The 17,820-nt window shown below is 55.3% G+C and overlaps 1 protein-coding gene across 1 annotated transcript in view; it reads right to left on the minus strand.

Annotated features, from left to right (window-relative positions):
- Positions 1–17,820, minus strand: part of PLXNA2 (plexin A2) — a gene marked incomplete at its 5' end in the record, with an annotated part of 123,661 nt that overhangs the window by 54,616 nt on the left and 51,225 nt on the right. The gene's annotated exons all lie outside the window — the stretch shown is intronic.

Below are 17,820 nucleotides of genomic sequence, written 5' to 3' on the forward strand. Positions count from 1 at the left end.
GGCTGTGGGGCCATGGTTTATGGATCACGGATTAAGAAGACCCTATATAATTCAGAAATAAAACCCAATGGCAAAACCAGTCTGGTGCTCCTGCTTTCGGATCCCTTAAACTGGTGCACGCATAATGCCTTCACAAAAAAATGAAGGGAAACGGAAAGGCAAAATTCAAGGAAAAAGGATTTCCTGGGGTTAGGGATGGAAGCGAGCAGAAGCAGCAGCTTGTTCTGCTTTAAAGAGAAGGCAGAGAGCCTGCCTGCTCCGGCAGGTCCGAGCACACCGCGTGCTCCCACGGGTGCTCACCTCTCCCAGGGTCTCAGAGGGGTCCCAGGGGGGTCCTGGGGGGGTCCCAGCCCTGCCACCCGCCCGCAGCCGCCCCGTCCATCACCAGCTGGGGCGCGGGGTGAAAGGAGCAGTGTGTGCCAGACAAAGGCCACTTTCACGCCAAGTGCTGTTGAGGCGGTGAGAACCCAGCTCCTCTCTCAACATGACACCGACGGGGCCGCTATTCTTCTCATTTCCCGAGCCCTCCTTAACAGCTTTGCCTGAAACGGAGCTTGGGTGGGTGTTTAGGGTTTTTAGCGGAGCCGGAGCCCGTGGGATGCGTGCGGGGTAAGCGAGCGGCGGGTGGGCGAGAGGCAGAGCCGGGTGGGATGTGCACGCATTTAGCCCCGGCTGGCTGCACAAAGAGCTTCAGAAAGGGAGAAACGTGGGGTGAAGGAGCGACACGAAGGTGTCAGGCCAGAAGGAAGCTCTCCCTGTGCTGCCGGGGCAGAGCCGTGGCTGCGTCCCCCTCTGGGGGGGCTCTGACCTCCTGCGAGGATGGGCAGCTCCGTTTTATCCCTCCCCTGCGCCTCCCCAGGCGTTCGAGCTATTTCTGACCGTGTCTCATCCTGCACGTGCAATTCACATCACTCAACACCACCGTCAACATCACAGCGATCGATTAAGCCGGTGTCCACGAGACACCCTCGGGAGGGGGCTTCACCCCTGCGCACCCAGCAGGTGCCTGTGAAAGGCACGCTGAGTTTATAGCACGAGCAGACACTTGGCGAGGTTTCTTCCATCTGGGCACACAAAGCCCCTCACGGGCACCGTGCTGGTGCGGGGGCAGCTCACCCCCAGCAGCAGCGGCTCCCCCAGGGTGCCCGGCACCCAACCTGCCCGCGGCACCCAGCACAGCTCCGAGCAGCCCCGTGGGAGCCACCAGCGGCCGCAGGATACCCCAAGGAAGGTCAAAAGGTTTTGCCTAAAATACATCCAGCCCCTCGCAGGGCTCCTCTGGCCGCTCCCCAGCCCGTTGGGTGCTGCTGATCCTCTCCTCCTGCCCACGGGGTGAGGCTCGGCAGGATCCGTCCCTGCCATCTGTATGCAGCTCAGGGCTGCTTTGGTGTTTGTGAGGAGCTGCGTGCTCTCGCGGCGCTCTATAAATAACGGAGGATTTGAATTATACGAAGAGCAGTTTGTTGCAGATCGTTTTATGTTATGCGTTTTGGGTTCTTTTTCTGCTCAGAAGCTGTGGCTTCTGTACGTGAGAATTCTTTAAAAAATTACACAGGAATTTTGAGCGATTCCTCGAGTCGCAGATTTCCAGCCCAAACGGGACCATTTGATCCTTTCTTTTTAATGCCTGCATAACTCAGGGCAGGCAATTTCACCCCTTCACCTCGTCGGCACATTCAATCTCTGGTGAGTGCAGCAGAGCCTGCCCAGCACCCACAGCCCCCGCACAGCACCCACAGCCCCTGCTGGATGCTTGGCCGGGCTCCTGACCCCACCTGGAGAGAGGCCCGGGGCTCTTGGAGGGAATTTATCATCTGCTCAAGTGCTTAGGCCTACAACTTCAAAATTCACCCTGAGAATTAATGCCAGGAAACCCACAATGCCCAATTAAGTGGTCAACCAAAGAAGCTCAAAAAGATTGCGGGCAGAAATCGTTTAAATATTTGCATGCATGAAAAAGGTTGGGGAGCTGCAGCATTTGCCCAGTTCTAGCAGAACCAACACATCCAACCATCCTTGCCATCACCCATCCAACCACCTGAAAGGCTCCAACGCTCTCAAGAACGTTTCATTTCAATGGAAAAACAAACCACATCCATTAGGAGGCTATAGCTGCATGTCCCATGCCTACCACAGACACAAAACCGAAAGCCGTTTCCTTCACAGCTGGTACAGAAGCAGGGCTCAGACTCCCTTCCCCAGCCTGACGGCAGGCTGGAAACGCTCTCTTGGCTTTAAGTACTTTTAAGCTGTTCTCTGCCGGCCTAATTATCGTTAGGAGACCAAAGTGTTTCTGTGCGTGAACCGCTGCACCGAGGAGAGAGCAGGAGATGTGGGACACGGTGCCACAGACCTGTGTCTGCGGGCAGGAGGAGACCAACACGGGTCAGCGCTGATTAAAAAACCACCTCCGAGGCACTGAGGTCGGAGAAACGGGTTCCAGAGGATGCTGAAATCTCACTGCTGGGCATTCAGCAGGGCAAAACCCAAGAGGCAGCTGGAAACGTCAGCAGGGCAGGGTGCTGCTGTGCTCCCTAGCGCCTGCCTGCAGACGGGGTTTGATTTCGTGGTCTGCTCGCTCACGGCACTGCTGGGGCAGATCTGAGTGCTCCGTCCCCTTCTGCCGCCGACGGGCAGGAGCCCCAAATCCTGGTCCCCACAGGGTCCCTGTCGTGTCCTGCCAGCCCTGGCCCTGCTCCGGTGCCGGCGCCTGGCACGGCCCCGTCTGTTTGCTCTCATCCTCGCCCGTCCCCAGGGGCGAGGCTGCGTGGAGCAGGATGGTTTATTTGGAGAGGGCTTTGGTTTGCACTATTTAGTTTTTAAATGCAAATACCTCTCTCTATTTACAGTAGAGAAGATGGGCCAGGGAAATGTTCCTGGCACTCACAGCAAACACCCAGAAAGTTTATTGCTGCTCCGGGAGCGCATTTCCCACCCCAGGCTCCAGGAAACTTTGCTGCCTGAACCTACGAGCTTATCCCCAGGGCACGCGGCCCTGCCCTCAGCCCAGAGCACCAGCAGACCTCAGCCTCCAGCTTTCCAAAGTGAATACCGAGTTTGGATGCCCTTAGACTTCTGTTCCTGCTCTCCAAAACAGGAGCCGAGATGTCCTGAGGCCAAGCAGACGCAGGCAGTGATTTTCCTCAATGCAACATCACCACCTGCACCTCCTTGCTGCGAGGTGGACCACCAGCCCTGCTGCTGTGTCTCTTCCTCCTGCCTGTGCCCCAGCTCTGCTGTTGAGTTTCTCGGTTCCCCGTTTACCATCCTACTTCCCAATAATTAAATGTAAAGTCTCGTTACTGCTTTCCTTGACTGCCTGACCACATCAGCCAAAACCAAAACAAAACAAAGGAAATCAATCCAGGCTCTCCAAAACACATGAACTCAAACTCTGCCAGACCCCAGAAAAAAAAAGTACAATAAGTGCAAGAATCCAGCTCCAAATGCATAAATACACATAAATACAGCCAGAACCAAACAAAGCCAAGTTTCCACAGCTTACGCCTGCTCCAGCACGGGCCTCTGCCCTGCAGACCGGGACAGGTCCCATCCCATCCCATCACCCTGCCCCAAGAGCCACGGGCTGCTGCAGCTCACACAGAAAATGTATTTTTAATGACTTTGGGGAGCGAAGTGGAGATGCCAACCAGCTCAGTGTAATTAAAGCTATCCATCACTCAGCGAGCAGGAGCCCAAACTTGGTGAACTTTCCACTGAGATATTTTTTTTCCTCTTCATTCATGAGAAGAAAAACCACCACTTTGTGCGGCTGCAGGAGACACGAAGAAGTGTGGGAAGGAGCAAGGACTCATCAGGTCCAGTTGTGATGGACTCAGGCTGACGGAGCTGGCGAAAACAACGTGAAACTTCCTCAGAAGCTCGTAAGCAGCTTGTCAAACTCTTCTTCCTATTGTTTTTTTTCCCTGCCTTCTCAAACAGCACTGACTGAATCCCAAGTCCTTAGGTTTCCACCAGGAAAAGCCACCGTGAGGGGCTGGGAAGCACTTGCTGCTCTGCTGGAGAAGCCGAGGTGCTGCAGACCCCGACCGGAGATGCCGGGCTCTGGACCCGAGCAGAGCTCAGACCTGCTCCAGGCTGATGCCTGCAGTGAGCAGAGCATTGGGCAACAGCTGGACAGGAGGAAAGCAAAGGGAAAGGTGTAAATTAAAGAGCACCAAGGAGCATCCCCGCAGCACCACTGCCCCGTTACTGAGCCCCCTGGGGCGGGCAGAGCTCACCCAAGGGTGCCCAGCACGAGCTGGGGGCTGCGGGGAGCCCTCTCCCACACCGCTCCGCATTGAGGGTCCCCAGAGGCACCGTGGGGCTGTCAGAAGCAAATCAACGCCTGTAACTTTTGGCAGAGGAGCAGCGAGTGGGAGAGGACACCGAGACAACGTTTCCATGGCTACAAAGGGATTATTTAATTACAGCGCCGCAGAAGCACGCGGGGAAAAGTTCCTTAAACTCTGATCCGAGCAACCTTTTCAATGAGCTCGGCTCTACTGCTCTAAGAACCTCATTAGCATCTTACGAGGACAAGCTGTGTCGGGGAACAGCCGATCAGATGGCTGTCCGAGGGAGCATCAGACCTGCTCCCTGCATACCTGGCTCCTGCTGCCTTATTGCGGCCCCCGCGTTCTGCGCTAGACTCCTGAGGGAGGTGATGAAAAGGATGGGCTGCCTCCTTCGGGAAGCAAGAGAGAGTGGAAAGACAGCAAATGTCTCAGAGTAGGGCTTAATGAAGCTGAAAAATCATCCTGGTTCCAGAGGTTCCTCCATCTACCCCAGCCAGCAGGACTCAGGCTTGCAGCAGCCCCGTGTCCTGCAGACACTTTCCTGTGGTTCACCACAACCCCGTCATTGCATCAGCACGAAACGTCTGAGCAAGATTTGTCGGGATAACAACGTGCCAGGCAGAGATCACATCCCCTCTCCCAGGGGAAGCACGGCACCATATAAACTGGTTGGGGTGCTGAAGCTGGGGGTCTCCACAGAGAAAACCAGGCTACTCTGTAATACACCCACATGGCTTCTCCCCTGGACAACCACCATTCCTCGAGGGCTTTGCATTTGTGTTCTTGACTGCGAAGAAATTCAAGGGGGGTCCTGGAAGTGCTGCAGGGCTCCTTCCATCTGCGCCGTGTGGGCAGCAGAGCCCCAGGGGTGCTCAAGCAACCAAAGCCCCCCAGTCTCGTGGTCTGCAGGACCGACCTGCTGGCACCCAGCCGGCCGGGAGCACATCGCCTCTCCCCAGGGCGCCCCGCTTGGACCCAGGGCGCTGCTGTCCTCAGAAGTGGCTTTCTTGGAGCGTTGGCACCGGCTTCTGACAAATGGCAAGTTGCACAGCAAGACCACCCTGCCAACAGGAACTTTTCTTTGTGCAGCCCTGATTAGCCCGAGCCTCCCGGGAACTAATTAATAAGGATAAAAGGAGAACGCTTTCCAAAATTTCTGGGCTCAGGTGGGGATCAATCCAACACTGTAAACTTTTATCTCGCATCAGTTCACGGCCCCCATGCTCAGCGCTTTGCCTTGCTGCCACGTAACTCGCAGCACACTCCCTGCAGCCATTTAAAAGTTTTAACAGAAGCTTAGAAAATTAATTAAGGTGAATAATTATACAACATGCACTCCTTTCCCTCTCTATTTTGCAAGCAAGTGACAAAAATAGAATTCTGAATAATTCTGGAGTTATAACCAATGTAACGAGCTGTTCGACGAACACTTGCAAGTGGGCTGCGCTTATTAAATTACTGTTTCAGACAGAAGATAGCCAGAGAGTCATTAAGAGCGAGCGGCTTGATTCCCCAGGACCCTCATTAGCCTCGGACACCTCGCAGCTCGGGGCATGCACAGCACAGCCCCACTGCAGTGTCCCCAACGTGCCCTGACGATGGGGACGTGGGGACCTCGGCACCACGACCCCAGGTCCTGCTCCGGAGGAGCCCAGGGAGAGGTGACGGCTGTGGGAGCGAAGAGCAGAGGCTGCTTTTGGCCACAGCAGGCACGCCGGTGGCTCAGCACAGGCAGGGGCATCTTGGCTGTCTTCGAGGAGAGAAATCTCCCGGTGAGCCAGGAGATTTCATTATTTCTTCTGTGCGCTGCTCCGCAGGGCTCTAGGCAGAAAAAATGCCAGGTTTTTGCTCGTCGGATTCTATTGCATGCAAATTCGAGCAGAAAACGGCCGTGGTGCCCTTAGAGCTGAAACGGGAACAGCCAAACTGGAGCCTGCTGCAAGTATCTGCAGCACGAGGGACAGCAGGGACAGCAGGACCAGCGGCCATCCACTGGGACCTGCTCCCAGCCCAACCCATAGGAATCCCGTGCTGGTAGACACCGACGGGAAGCTCCTGCACTTTATAACTCAGGACAAGCAACCTATGGGAAGGTTTTTAGGGAAGTTTTTCGAGCAGACACACTAAAATCCCTGTGCTGTGATAGCAACTGGGAGCAGGAAAACCCTGGAGGGGCTGAGGGAGCCTTGCTGGGAGCTCCCCGAGCGCTTCCAAGCGACGGCCTCGCTCCGAGCAGCTCCGCGCAGGTCTGGGGATGCTGCAGGCTTCAAAGCTGGTGTCAGCTCAGCGTGTGGCAGAGAAGGGAGCTCCGTGCTCCGAGGTGCAGCCATCTCGATCTGTTCTGAAAGACCGAGATCTCGGCGGTGTGTATCACAGGCGAGCTCCGTGCCTGCCGCCTGCGATTGCCTTCAGCCGTCTGTTTTTCCTCTCTCCCTATAAAAGCCACATGCCAGACAGCAGAGGCCCCTTCCCCCAAGCTGCTAGCCTAGAACTCATGAATTCAGTTAAGTTGTTAAAAAGGATTGTGGCAGGCTAAGATAAAACAGAGGAGTTTAAGATGACAAACAGACTCCTAAATAGGATTAGAGTCTTAATGAAAACAGTAATGAATGGATGAGGCAACCAAATATTACCCATTAATATTAGACAGATAGATTAGATCCCTAGGCACTGCATTTAAAAACGACATGAAATTACTTCAATTACTCCGCATTGATAAATAACAAGGCCATATTTACTGCCGGAGCACATTTCCTCCGCCCTCCCCCACACTCACGTTGGCTTATCCTTCCCCAGAGGAGAGCAGACCACCGAGAGGCTGGAAAAAACGCATCAGGCTGGGAGCTTCCCCCCCTCCCTCCCTTCGAGGAGGCCTCCAGCAGGCAGCATCTCCAGCACAAATACCCCAGGGCACCTGCTGCCCAGGACCAGGCCCTCAGCACCCCTATTTCTGTGCCGGAGCCAAGCAATCGCTTCCCATTCCCTCGAAGCCCGGTGCTCGCAGCATCTTTCCTGCGCGGAGATGCGCTCCTGGTGCTTACAGCAGCTCAGCATCCCCCCTTCCACGTGGGGAAGGTGAGATTGACCTGATGAGCAGGCTCTTCTAATGAAGAGATCATAAATGGGTGATTCCTGAGTGCTCGGTGGCATTTACGTGCCAATGGTGAAAGGCAGCGCTGCTGAGGGTGGTGGCCACACGAGTCCCTCGTCCTCGCATCGCAGCCTCCAGCCCTTATGGAGCTGAGGCCGGCCATCTGCTTTCTGGGTTCAGGAAAGCCCCGGAGAGCAGGCTGCTGCTCAGAAAAGCTGCAAAGCCTCGTTTCCAGCCCTGCTGCCTTGGATTGCAAATTTCGGAGCCTGCCGGAGCTCAGCGCATGGATGGGAGGGAGCAGGGTGAGCAGGGCCCCTGCGCTCAGAGCTGGGTCACAGCCTGAGCTTGGCCAAAAAAAAACTCATTCAGCCTCATAACTCACCAGCAAATGAGACAAATATAGAATATCTCATTTTAGAGGTACGAAAGTCGCCTGCAGAAGGAGTGCAGAGCAAATTGCCAGCAGTATGCCAAGTGCAGAACCTGAGCCCAAACCCTAGGGCTTTGGCCATCAGCTGCCTCCCCCGGGGCTCTCCCAGGGGAGCAGAGGAGGGGAACGACCCCGTCCTGCCCCTCGGGGTGCTCCACCACAGCTGGGAAATCCTGCTGTGCCCGTGTGTACCACGCAGATATAAATCAGCTTCCCAGAAAGGCAACAAGCCCCAGCCGTGGTGCTTTCCCACCCTGAAACGAGGGGCACGGCAGCAGCAGAAAGCCGGAGGAAGGCGCAGAGCTCTTCCCACAGCCCAGGGGACGGGTGACCTTTCCAGCCCTCTACCTGTATAAATCTTATTTAATGAAATAAGGAGAAAAAAAAAAAAAAAAAAAAGAATAAATGAAGGTTAAATCACTCCCTGCAGCAGATTTACATTGAAAACAAAGCCTGCTCAGACAGGGAGTAGTTTACACAACAGCCCCTTCACATTCCTGTCCCCAGGCCAGGGGTGCCTCCTGGCCAGCGAGCCCCAGGACGGGCGATGGGCGCCCCGGAGCCGCCGGCAGGCTGCCAGGAGAACATCGCTCATCCAGGGCTTGCTTGGACACACAATTAGGGCTTTCGGTAGGTCCCAGGTCATAGCACGGTGGTTTTTCACCCATCAAACCTTCCCCACAACATCCCTGTTCTGTGGGACCTGCCTTCAACTTTCGGTGCCAGCACCACGCCTGCGCACCCCGCAGAGCAAACACCGCTGCCCGGGGCTCGGAAGCTCCCCGGGGAAAGCAGGAAAACCAACCAAGGGCCCCTGGTATTGAAACACAGCTGCCATCGCTTTACAGCCAGAGAAAGTTAGGCAAAGAGTTTGGCTTTCATCTCTACCTGCGTTTCCTTGGGCTGCTGTTTTGCTACGCGGGAGAAGCAGAATCAAAGAGCAGCTCAGGGGCTGCGGCACTGCTCTGACGGCAGGCGGAGGCAATTCAGGCTCCGAGCCTACAAAAACTTCAGGACTGCTGCATTAAATGTTCCCAGAGCTGCCCTGCTAAGTCACTTGTCCCCAGAAGCCATATCAGGTCCTGCTGTAAACAGCTCCTTTGACATCAGCTTCTCACTGTCCGGGTTCAGCACTCAGAACAGTGGCATTTTAGGCAAATAATGCCATGAAACGATTTCTGCTCCATCAGAGCCTGAGGAAGTTGTGCATACATTTCCATAAATCTCGCTGGCATCAGTGCAGGACCAGACCCGGCGGGCTGCGGGGAGATCCTGCCGACTGCCACGGAGTTTACCGACAGAACAGCTCCGGGAGCAGCCGTGGGGCCGAGCGGGCTTGGACTGAAATCACAAAATAAAGTGGTTTGCAGCAAAATCGGTAGTGCTCGGCTTGCAGCAAGGCTGGAAGCAAGGGAGAAGGTCCTCAGAGCCCCCAAAACGAGGAACTGGATGCCACGGTCAGCCAGAAGACGGGAGCCCAGCAAGAGCCGGCCTCTGAGCAGGGAATGCCAAAAACCTGCGAGGATGCACCAGGAGAAGCACTGCAGTGGCTCCCTACCACGTGAAAGAGACCATTCTCCCAGTGCTCCCAAGCAAGATTTACTCTCTGGCATTGTTTTTCAGCAGGGCTGGAGAAGAAAAGATCCCCCAGGAGGCAAACCCCAACCCACGCCAGGGCAGCGGAGGTGGACGGGGAGCGCTGCTCTGCTGGAAGCTGCAGGGGAGCAGCTGCTTGAAGGGCATTTCTCCACGGGGTCCTGGCAAGGGACAGGGTTAATAGGCCCACTCCATGCGTGACCTCTCTTCCCTCTCTCCGAGAGCTCCTAATTACCGAGCTAAAGGGAGAGGGGCAGCCCGCGGCACCAGGCAGACCCCGCTGCCTGCGCCTGCCCTTGCTGAGCCGATCGATCGCAGCCCGCTGGCCACGGGAAGCCTTCTCCCATGGGCAGAGGCTGGGGTCGGCAGGAAAGGCAGCTTCCCCCACTCCACCCGCAGCCAGAGAGAGCTCAGCAGGGCCAAAGCCACCCTGGAAAAAATGGGAGCATCAGCGGGTCCCTTCCTCCAAAAAGCAGGGTGGCTCGGGGAGCCATGAATAAATGATGCCGCTAATGATAAGATGCCTGCGCAGCCCAGCGCGGTGAGGGAGCAGAGCGATGACTTTATTTCTGATGCACCGGCTGCCTGACAATTGGCAAATGAACCTCTGCAGTTATCTGTTTCCCCTCTTTATTCTTTTCTCATAAAACTGGCAGGAACAGGGGTAGGAAAGAGGCGCTGGCGGCAGCTGTGTTCAGGATGAAAAATGAGCAGCACGCGGACGGGAGGCAGCTGGAGCCCCGAGCTCGCTGCTGAGCGCCCCGGTACCCCCGGGCTCTGCTCACTCTGCTTATTTGGTTATTTCCCCATCTCGGTGGATCCTGAGCTTAACCCTTCCCTTGCTCCTTTGGTGCAGTAGGGCAGAGCAGCAAAACCCACGGGGTCCTGCTGCTGTGCCTGATAAGCACAGGCACCCGGCACAGCCCAAACGGCAGCGCCGTACCCGTGTTTGTGCCCTACCCAGCAGCTCAAAGAGGGGCTGAAGCCCTACAGGAACGGCCAACGCACGCACACAGAACTAACAGAGCACAGCTGCTCCCAGAAGCAGATGAAACATTGCCTGTGTTTTATAGAAGAGGGACGGGAGCCGGTGGAAGAGCTGCACAGTGGGGCACGGCGTGAGGGCTGCGCCCCTGGGTGCGCTCAGTGAACCTCCAGAGCTCCTCATCCACAACACGAGCAGATGGACGTCTCTGGGGCTCCGCAGGCATGGCCTGCACCAAGGGGCCCAGAAACTTTTGGGGTACCCAATACTGGGGCCAGTGTCGAGGTGCTGAGTACCTGTGCAGCACAGCACCCCTCTCCTGCTGGCCACGGCCACGGCGCTGGAGCTCCTCTGACTCGCGGCTTTCCCCCATCCCTGTCCTGACAGCATCGCCCCTCGAGTGCCTGGCCACTTGCCACCCCTGGCACGCACGCAGACAAGGAGGCCACATTTTGTTTACCCTCCCTGCTCCGCAGAAAGCCCGGGGCTGCCCGGGGGACGTGTCTGGCCACCCACCTTGAAAGGGCTCCCACGTGGCCAGCTGGCTGCGGCGCAGCGGGGTGGGCAGCCCCGCATCTGCCCGCTCCCAACAGACCCGGGCGCTGTGCTCCGCCACAATGCGCCCTTTGTTCCCAGCCCTGGCGCGTCCTCGGGTGTCAATGACACTGGGAAGGTCTGACTGGCCCTTTCTGTTTGTTTTCTTGGCACACGCGAGCATCGTTTAAATAGCCCAACCTCAGCTCTGCCCCGCACCTCGCGTGTGACCGATATTAGTATTCAGCAGCAGCCTTGCCCAGAGAATGGGCCAAGCGGAGAAGGACGGCTCCCAGCCCCTGCAGCTCCCAGCCCCTGCAGCTCCTGCGGGTCCCCTCGGCACCTCCCTGCCTGGCCGGGTCCCAGGAGAGCCCTGCACGTCCCAGGCTAAAGGATCCTGGCCAGGAGGGCTGTGGTGTGGGGATGTCCCCGTGCAGGTGGGCACCTTGGGACGCTGCTTTCCCTTGGGGACGCTGCACCCTGGGCTGGGCCAGAGGCTTTGCTGCAGCCCCGGAGCCCCATTGCAGCCCCCCAGCCCCTCTGTGTTGGCTCCTGTCCATAGGGTCACGAAAGACTTTGGCACACTGCAGCACTCACACACCACCAGCCCTCGATTCCCCCTCCCGTGAGCCATCTCAGGGTTCTCCACTTGTTTAAACACACCAGAAACCTGCGAGGGAATTCACAGGCATGACCGGCGTGTGTAATTGCATAGAGCCTGGAAAATCCAAAGCATTTGAATGCCCTAAGTAGCTTTAAAGGTCACGGAGTCGTATCATTACTGTTTTCACAGCCTGACCGTGGTCCTACTGCTCGTTTGCTCCAGAAACACGCCGTAACCTCGGCGGCTTTTTGCTAAGTGCTGCTCTCTAACTGCATTGTGCTGTCCTTGCCAGTCAATTTTCTGCTACTCTATCACTTTCCCATTTGTATATCATTACATACGGCTGTCAAAAATATAATTTAAGAACCTGACCACCAGCGTGAGAAATGAACCCTCCTAAATATATCCCAAACTCTCCAGTTCTGAAAGAAAATGAGCTTTAAGCCCTTTCCCCAGAGAAGAAAACCACTGTCCCATGGCAGGCACACAGGCGAGGCCTTTGATCACTGCAATGGGCTGGTGACGAAGGAGCACGATAAAGCCCCAAAGAACATCTCAGGAGCTGACACAGCATCAGGAGGGAAGAAACAAGGAGCTGCCACAAGGCAAAAAGGGGACAGGAGGACAGGTCCCCCTCCCCGTGCCATTCACCAGCTGGCTCAGCGCAGGCTCGTGCTCTCCCAGACACCGAGGAAAGCACCGAGCCCTCTCCGGGTGACAAGGACACACCAACACAGGAACAGGAGGGCTTGCCCTTTCGCAGCAAATTACAAGAAGATTTGTATCATTACAGCATGGTTATATGACCATTGCACAGCACTCATTTCTTCCTCCTGGAACAGAAAGCGTCGCCAAGGACCTGGAGCTCCATCACAGACACTAACCAGCAGATGCAGCCAGCACTGCTGCTGCTTCCATTTTTTGGAGGCTTTTCCATGAGTGACTGAGCATCTCCTCTGCCTCCTCCTTCCCACTCTTCCCTCTGCTGGCAGCTTTGGATGCCCAAAAATGAGTGGGAGAACCTTACTGAGCTGGAGGCAGAGCGGGGAGCCACGGGCACTGCCAGCACCACAGCACGAAGCCGCCCCAGGGGCTTTATGTGAAAAGTTTGTGTGAAATGCCGGAACGCCGGCAGCTGCAGCACGGAGACATCGCCACAACTGCCCCTGACAGCTCTGGCTGCTCTGATTTCTTCCAGCATCCTTGGAAGCTCGGGGGCAAATTTGCCGCTGGTGTAATGCTTCAGCTCATTTCGAGAGATCTGTGCCGAGCCTAGATTTGGCCCTGCATATTTTACTCCTGAGCCCAGCAATCAGCAGTGGAAATAATTTGCTGTGTGGCTGCTCTGATGTTGCCATCGTTTGTGCGTATCAAAATGACAAAGACATCAGGCCCTCAAAGTCCGATTGAAGAATAATTGGAAATCCAAAGTGGCACTAAATGTTATTTTCTAAATAAAATGCATTCAATTACAGAACATTGAGGCCATAAAGCATTTAAAAAGCTTAGTTAGAGCAGGAAAAAAACACAAGTATTCAAACCTTCAGAGACTTCATTATATGCACAGGATCCCCTCTATTCTTTGGGACAGGCAGGAGATAAAGAGAATGCAAAACAATGCAAATACTTCCAGCAGCCCGTGCTCTCCCAGAAGGGCCTGGATGCTTTCTCACTCGCCGGTTTTCATCTCAGCTGTTGCGTACAGCTTCCCCTGCTGCACACTGAGGGCTGTGTTCTCACACTTCCATGACAGACAGGCCCAGCTGACTTTGCTTCCACCAGCACCTTTTGTTGCAGGAGCGAATTTCCCAGCTTGCATTCACGTTCAGCAAGTTTATTCCGTTAAAGCGAGCGCTGGTTCCTGAAACGCTGATGGCCTCCCGTGCTCTGCCGGCTCCACTGGCTGCCCATGTCTAACCACAGCAACGCAGTCCTGCAGCAGCTCCCTTCGTGTGCTGCCCAAACGCCCGAGGAGCTCAGGTTGAAGCAGGGATGTCCCTGGCACCGGGTGCTGCCCTCCAGCCTTGCAGGCTTGGCCAGGTCTTTGTTCTGCACTGCAGAAACCAGCGGATGCTTGGAGGACACACAGCACGGTGAGCGGAGAGGGGAGAAAGATCCCCTGTGTTGGGCAAGGAAGAGAGATGAAACAAAAAGCAGGAGACAGAGAACGTATTCCTGCTTCATCGTCTGCAGTGAGATGCTGCAGGAAGAGGGCAGGTTGCAGGGACGGGCTCTGATTCAGGGGATCAGAGATCTCCACCAGCACCCCACGGCAGCGTGCCCCGGGGGCTCCAAATCAGCCCCGCAGCTGCAGGGCAGGGACGTGGCGGCACACGCAGCCCAGATCCCAGAGATGGAGCCTGCGTTACGCGAGCTCTGCTCTCTCTTTATATTAATAACACCAATAACACAACAGATGCACTCCAAACTTGAGCAAACAACATAATGGCCATCAAGCAGAAGGGACAAAGGCCATCGTATTTCACGCGGCAGGAGCTGGTAAACCCTCGCTTCGAGCAGGGAAGTCGCAGCCAAACAAACATGACCCCAAGTGGAATCTATGGCTCTGGCAGGCACAGCCTCAGCCTGCACAAACAGGGAAAGATGAGATGCATTTATCTCAGATACTTCGTTTCAACAGCTTTCCTTAGCAGCTCCGCTCCCCTGAATTAATACATATTGCCGAGCAGGCTGCGGAGCGGGCTCGCAGTGGGGGAGATATAATTATTTACACGCCTGCTCCCCGCTTCCGTATGAGGATTAAAGACCAGGTGAGATTTCTTTGCACACTAGCTTTTATTTTATTTTTATTATTATTTTTTTTTTCCTTACGAGGAGATAATTGTCACTGGAAATCACTCAGGTGCAGATGCAACAAATTGCTGACCCGCGGCTGATCTCGGAGAGCCGCGACAGCATCTCGCCTCCACCAATAAATACACAGCCACGCAACGGGGGAGAGGGGAAAACAGCCTACACACAGCCGAAGATGGATTTATTCCAGCCTCTGCTATAAGGCTGAAGGCTGGGAAGCCAAATCCCTCTCTCCCAGGGTTTCATTAGCTGGGAATGGCTTTCTAACGAGATTTACACAATCTTGCCCGGAGCCTACACATTTTGCTCTGCACCCAGAGACAATAACAACAGGGAGCTAAGGAGGTGCCTTCTTTTTCTCTGGTCACCCATAATTCAGGACTGTTACACTGCTGCCATCAATGTGATTACACAGAGTGCAAAAATAAAATCAGAACGTGCCCTTCTATAGCATTAAGTCTCCAATTTCAACTGACCCAAGCCAGGAAAATTTATAGTTATGGGGACCACGCTCAGTCCATTAAGGGAGGAGAGGAAATTGCCAGCTGGGATCCCGATGACATCCTCACCTCTCCTAGCGGCACGGCGCCAGGCACAGGAGGGCTGTGGGGCGCCCAGACACTGCTCTCCTCCTGCCAAAACCTGCTGCTGGAATGGGATTTCTCTGCACTTGGGTGGGGGCAGCCGAGCTGAGCCCCACTGCGCCTCTGGAAGCACAGAAAGCCCTAAGCTCACCTCCCCATTACGTGCTTGAAGGATCAAAGCCTTTTTCTGGAGCTGGGTGCAGCTTTCTGGAGTGGGATACCCTTTTCCGACCCATTCCCATACCAGGTTTAAATCCCAGCCCCCTGATGTCCAGCTTTGCAGCAATGCTTCTCCCAGGATCCAACTGCCCCTTGCCTTTATCCTGCTGGGGACTGAGCTGAGCTGCCCAGGCAGGGCCACGCACGCTGAAAGCAAAGCCCTGAACTGGGAGACTCCAGTTTGCCTTTGGCTAACAACTGGAGCTCGCCCTCTCCTCTCCGCAGTCGCGGGAGTGCTGCCTCTGGCACAGTTTCTCCAATAATGCCGTTCCAGCGTGGTCAGCTCTTTTTAAATGGAAAGGGTTTAAGCAAATTCTTTTTGTGGGCAGGATGTCTGCTTGCTCACACAAAGGCCCAGCTACACGAGGAGGAGTTATATTTTAACACCCATCCTCCCCTTGGATACCTTCCCCCAAAAATAATAATAAAAAAAAAACCACTTATCACCATGTTCTTACGGAGATATTAATAGCAGCCAAGACACTGACAGTTGCCTGCCTGTGAGTCACTTCTTAAAGGGCTGGGGAAAAGCCTGCAACTGGGGCTGGTTGGGAGACAATGGAAATACCATTCACGAGCTGCAGCACTGAACACCACGCTCACCGTAGCAGAGGAGATATGAGATGCTCACATGTGTGCAGTGTGTATCCCATGCAGCTGGGGCTACCCCTGGTGACTTGAAGCTCTTTTCAAGCTGCAGAACCCAGCCCCTACGCGGACAAGTGGCAAGAGAAGAAGCTGACAGCAGGGCAGGCTGCAAGCCCCCACGGAGTTGCTACTTTCAGCATTTTTTGGCTTTGGCCGTGCTGTGCTATCACACTTGCTTGTTATTTCTATCACCATCGTGAGTCCGAAGCACCGAGCAGAAGTGCTGGGTGTGCTGCTGACAGAGCACGAGGCAGGTCCCTGCCTCCAGCAGGCTGCTGCCCCACGGAGCCTGCACACCCTTGCACCCACCTCAGCTGCTAACAGGCCCCAAGGCTTGGGTCTCATTTCTGTGCTCCTTCTACTGCTATGACCTTCATATTCCTCTGAGATGAGATTCCAAGAGGTCTTCTAACATTATTTTGGAAGCACCTCAGATGCTTTGATGGCCTGGTCACCACCAGGCCCCTCAGGGCCCACCGCGTCCAGCCCCCGCGATGCGCTCGCAGCGCTCCAGCTCTGTGCACTCGACTCCACTGCCACTTGAAAGGAAAGATGAATACTAATTAAGCAGCCATAAGGGCACCGAGCAGACAAATATGTGTTGCAAGAGAAACTGGATAGACACTCTCTGAAGTGGAGCCAGAGAGAAGGGGAGGGAATGTGTCATTGTTTTTGGTGGCAGAACTTCAGAATAGCGCTCATCGCTTTAAATATGTGCATAAACCAAACCAAAACCAGCTCTATATGAGCATGCTGGATGTCCCTTACTGCCCTAAAGCCTTCCTCCTCCTGCACTGTGATGTATGTGGCCGCCCTGCCCTCGGTGCTTTGTGCACAGTGTTTTGCTGCACCCGCAGGCTGGGCACTGCGCAATTTCCATGCCAGCTTCCAGCACGCTGAGAGGTGCCCGTGCCAGCTCCTCGGCAACTGAGCAGCCCTCTGGGCTGCAGTCCTCAGGCTGCGAGGAGAGCTGGGATCCAAGCACGATCTTTTCCTGCCACCTCTTCAATTAAAAACCCACAAACCCTCCCATTTTTGCCCGATGGTGGGCAGTGACAGGAAGCAGACTGGGTTATGGAGTAGCCTTGCCTTCCTGGTCAGCCCAAAAAAGAGTTCATGCCTGGAATGTTAATGGGTTCTTATTGATCCCCAGGGAGCAGCTTGGCACCAAGAGGCACACCAAGCCTTGGTTGAAACTCAGAAGGCTGCCACAGATGGATCCAGCTGCTGCTCAGCCAAGCCTGAAAATGCTGCCGGTCCCTGCCCCTCGCAGCTGTGGCACAGGACGGGGACCCTGATCCCAGCGCTCAGGAGCCAGCCGGTGGTGCAGCACCACGGCCTCAGCACCGACGTTGCTCGTGTTGATGAAGACTCCGTAAGCTCTTCATCACTTCAGGCCATGACTGGAGCCTTCTCTTCCTAAATCCAGCTCCCTGCGACTACAGAGTGTGGAACTTCTCCGTGATGAAATGAAGGACGGTGCTTTGGTGTGGGAGCGGGGAGGTTTCAGTCCAATCTCTTCCTACGCCGTATATTTCCTGGGTGACTTCGGGTAGGTCACGCAGCCTCTCTGTGCTTCAATTCCTCATCTCAGACGTGGTATTGCTGCTCCGTCTCATAGGGCTTTGGGGAGGAGAAATCTGTTAGCAGACAGCGAAACGTTCAGCCGCTGCTGCTTGCTGCAGGGCAGCCGGTGAAAATTCAGCAGCCGTGATAACTGCGCAGGCAGGTGGGCACAGAGGGAAGAGACAGGGCAATCAGCAGCCTCACAATGCAAGAAGCTCTTCCTAAGCTTCACTGTACTAAAAATGAATTATTTTGCACCCTCACAGAAACCCTCGGGCCCCACTGTTGGGAGTCCAGCAGCGGGCACCCGCGGTGCTCCCCCTGCTCCCAGCCCCGGGGCGGGGGGAGCCGGCGTGTTTAGTCTGCCGGGCACATTCCTGCACACTGCTAAAATAAATAGAGGATTATTAATGGAGCTTCTTTTCCTCACTAGCGTCGCCCAGAAATGCCA

This window comes from Netta rufina (genome assembly GCF_964035555.1).
Source record: "Netta rufina genome assembly, chromosome: 26".
NCBI lineage: Eukaryota > Metazoa > Chordata > Aves > Anseriformes > Anatidae > Netta > Netta rufina.